Below are 4,554 nucleotides of genomic sequence, written 5' to 3' on the forward strand. Positions count from 1 at the left end.
GCTGCAGAGGCCCGTCTGCTCTTGGTTGGGCAGGCCAGGAACGCCCAGAGCTCCCTCAAAGGAGGTGGCCAAGACCTTCGCTCCCCAAGGGCCCTTTTGTCTCCCCGACGTGGGGGCTGGGTGGCTGGTGCTGCTCCTACTGCAGTTTCTATTTCTGCTTTACTCCACCCCCAGGATGCGGGAGCTTTCCCTTCCCACAATGGCCTTCTCTCCATCCATCTCCATCCATGACAAGGCACCTCACTACAGAGATCAACTATTGCCCCAGAGCCTCCACCCCTCCCCAGTTTCCAGGAAGTCCCTGGGCAGGACTCTCCTCCTGGGCCCTCCCTTTTGGCTGCTTGTACCCCTTTGCATTTCACTGCTGTGAGTTTCCAGGGTACTGGGGGTGGGGCAGAGGGAGGTATGGCAAATACCAAACTCTTAGCCAAACACTCTATGTCTCAAGATGTTTCTGTTGAATGTGTGTTCCTGCAGCGTTTTTATTTTGCTCCATGAAATCAACACCCAGTCACTTTCGTGTTTTGAAAGGAAAGAAAGGCACAACATTGCCTGATCAACAGGAGCACAAATCCTAGCCACCTGAGCCAAAGGTAGTTATCCTGCAGTCAGTAAGACGGCTTGGTTTGCTCACTTTGCGATCACCCCGTTCTGTGTGCGGGCTGCGTGTCAGGCTCCGAGGTGGGAAGCGTGCAGACTTGCTCTTTGCCAGACACTGCTCTGGTTCCCAAACCACGCCCTTGCCTCTGCACTTGCCCCCGCTTTCCATTTGTGCCTGCACTGGAGTCATCTGAGACAGCCCAGGCCGCTCACCCTTGATGACTGGCTTCCATGGCACAGAGGGCACAAGGCCCTCCTAAGACTGCAAGCTGAGTGTGTCTGCCCAGTTGACCTCCTGGCCTCCTCCCCTGGCTTTCTGCTTCGGCTGCTTGGACCACTTTCAGATCCTTAAATATTCTTCCCTCACTCCTAGGGGCCTGTCCACAGGCTGTTCTCTCTGCCTGGAATGTGCTTCCCATGTCTTTGTCTGGCTGTCTTCTGCTGTCTTTTAAGTTGGGATTTAAATAGCATGTTCTAGAAACAGAATTGAGTAAACAAATATTTTTTGTGGTCCCCATTCTCATGGGATTTGTTGATTTGCAAGTTTGTTTTTTTTCTGTCACAGGGTGCATGCACTCACTGGAGACACAGACAGAGAGATAGTGAGAGGAAAATTGAGGAATCACCCGCCAGAAGTATGGCCACACTGCATTCCCCTCCTCTCCATTTTATTCTCAGGATTTGGGGCACACACTCACATTTGCCCAGCATGTTTTTCAAGTCTCTGGGTCCAAGACTCAAACCATACAGTCAGCCATGTGGGATCCGGGCACCTTAACCACCTTGTCATGGGCTGGCCCACAACTTCATCTTAGAAATGAGAGACTTGACATAGGTCTTCATGTTCCTGAGACCGTCTTAGAACACGCTGTGCATAAACTGTGTTTGCAAAATTAAGAATTCCAGACCGAGTGTCCTATTTAGGAAACTTAGATGTAAGTATACGGCCAGGATGTCTCACACATGTAAACTGCTCCTTTTAGTTTAACATCAGGACTAGTGGGGCCAGTGGGTGACATGCTGGTAAACGCTCTGGATTTCCATGTATCCGACTATGGGTTAAGTCCTGAATCTGGCAGATTGCTTTCTCACTTTCCCTTTCTTTCTCTGTGTGTGGTCAAATTTAAAAATAATAATAAAAATTTCAATTAAATTAATTAATAAATCTTTAAAAAATAAAGTAAGGACTAGCTCACAGCCCACTATAGTTAGAGTCCTGGACCTTCCGGTCTGGTTGGGCAGGAAGACCAAGTACCTGAACGAAGACTCGGTGGTTTTCAGTGCTGCAGACAAGAAGGCGCCAGTCCTTTGGGGAGGGATGTGGCGCTTGCTGAGGGAGGATCTGTCATGTTTCATGCTGGGATTCCACTGATGGGGTCTGTAGCCACAGGGTTACAAAGCAGAGCGTGCCGCTTTGCAACTGAGAACCTAAGCGTAGTTGGCCTCCGCCCTCAAGCAAAGGCAGCTGTAGCATCTGGCTGTCCACGTAAATCCCAGTCTGCCCTGAGAACCGTCTGGGGAAGCGGACGCTCAGCCTTCCTCCAGCCGGGCAGGGAGTTCCCAGCCATGTCACACACAGGCCACACATTTCCAAAGAGATGGGCTCTGAAGAAATATTTTAATGTGGACACTGAGTGGACTGGACAGACCAGAGATCTCGTGACTGCTCTGGTATCCATGCCTCTGGTTCGCCATTCCGCACTTCTGTGCCTATTGTCCTGCATGCCATCTGCCAGATGAACCAGGAAGCAGGGTTGGCAGTCTTAGTGACACTGAGCTTGTCATCTACAGCAATGACCAGTATTGTGAAGGATGGTTTTCCAAGATGAGTGTGGAGTGAAATTTCCAACTGTTCATGATTTTAAATCAGTTGGCTGTTTTGAGAATTGAGAACCCAGTGGTTTTATTTATAGAGATATCAAATAAACCATCTTAGTTCTTGCAGCAGCAAAATTCTGCACACAATGAAATAATTCTGTCATGCCTGCTTGCATTAATTTCCAAGAGTATGCTCATCAAAAGACTTTTTCAAAATATAAGAAAACTTACATGAAGTCATTATCTCATAATAAATATCTACAAAATTTCTTGCCATAGAAATATTATCAACAAGGAGCGTAGCAAAGGAAATCTGGGGAAAAAATGGAGAGTAAGGCATTTGTGGGACGCGGATAAGGTTGATTATTTGTTGATGAGGCCGTGCATATATTCTCAACGGGGCTGGACTGAAGTGTGTGTCATGCTGGGTAAAGTCTTTTTACAATCCAAATGATGTGTACAGATTAAATGTGTAAATAATAATTAAAATTAATAAATAAAAAATTAGTAAAAACAGTATTTATCTCTACAACATATTTAACATTTGGCATGCCTTTTCATGGCTTAAAACTATATAAACAAAAATTTTAGACCCAACTTAAGAAAAAAGAGAAATATTACCATCAAATTCCATTTTTTCTAAATTTGTGGAAGCTACTTTTGCTGCTTTCTTAAAAAAGAATTGTTTAACCTACTTTATGATTATTATTTGAAAATATTTGCTCTAGGGCACATGCACTTATCAGAGAGACAGAGAGAGAAAGTGGGAAAGTGAGAAAGTAAGCTACCAGGTCCAGGATTTGAAACAAAGTCAGCCATGTGGGAGTCCAGTGCCTTAACCACCACATCAACTGCCAATGCCGAGCCTTGTTGCTTTTAATTTGCACTTTGATTGTGTTTTCTAAAATTCCTCACAAAAACATATTTATGATTCTGCTTTTAGATATTCCATACAAGAGACCTTGAGCTGTTGCCCATAGACTGTCAGGTTCAGAGTTGTACCAGCCTGAGTTCCAGTCCTAGCACTCTGGGTAGCCTGGGACAATCCACTGGCCTTTCTGGACCTGACTCTGCCCTTTGTAAATGGGGTTACCGAGGAGCATTCATAAGGATATGGGCCAAGCTGTCTGCCTGGTTAGTGGGTGCAACAAACCTTGAGTCTGGGTGGCTGGGCGGCAGAGCCAGGTGGTGAACAGTGTGGGTCAGTAAAGCCCGTCAGAGCTGGCAGGGCTTTATCCAGGCTCGGAGGAAGGCATGGAGTGGCGCTAGGGTCTGCAAGTGCAGGTTCTGAAAGGTCTGGGCATACACCATCTGGCAGGAGCAAAAGAGCCAGCGTGGCCACTCTAGGAGTGCCCCCCATCCAGGGTGCTGCCAGGGCCTTGCAGCTCTCCCTGGCACAGTGCCTACTGCCTGCCCATGCTCCAGCCAAAGGTCCAGGTGCTCTCTGAGGGGAGGAAGCCCTGCCTGTGGGCAGAACAGGTGGAAGTGGCCAGCTTGCCCGTGAGTCCTTCCAGTGCCCACTAGGCTACCCCCTGCTCATGCTTTTTAGCTTCAACCAGCCAACACCTCCTCCCCCCCCACCCGCCCCCGCCTCATGTGGAAGCATTCAAGGATTTTGGCACTGGCTGTCAGCGCATAGCTGTCAAGCAGCATCTGGTCATAGCTCCCTTGGGGGAGGGTCTGGGCTGCTCACAGGCTGACCCAGCACTGCTTTCACACCATCACTGCTGACACCATTGCAGGCCGGGCTCAGAGGTGGGGAGAGGATGCAGGAGCTGCATGCAAAGCAGTCCTCACAGAGATCTAGGAACCAGCCGTGGTCTCTTTCCAGTCTCTCCCTGGCCAGGCTGGCAGGGGGCTGACTTGCAGGGCTCCCTTCACTAAGGAAGGGGAACGGTGGCAGTGTGCAGTGTGGTCGGGCAAAAGGAGAGGCCTGCACCAGGGGCCTGCGAGGCTGCATGAATTCATGGGAGAACTCAGAACACGCTCTTTGGCTGTCCTCTCTTCCTGGGTTCTTGGGAGTTTCCCCAGTTACCCCAGGGGCAGCAGTTTAAAAACTAGGCCCGTCGGGCTGGCAGACGGTGTGGTAGTTAAGGCTCTAGACGCCCACATGGCCGACTGTGGTTTAAGTCCCAG

Source organism: Tupaia chinensis, unplaced genomic scaffold (assembly GCF_000334495.1).
Source record: "Tupaia chinensis unplaced genomic scaffold, TupChi_1.0 Scaffold000386_1, whole genome shotgun sequence".
NCBI classification, from domain to species: domain Eukaryota; kingdom Metazoa; phylum Chordata; class Mammalia; order Scandentia; family Tupaiidae; genus Tupaia; species Tupaia belangeri.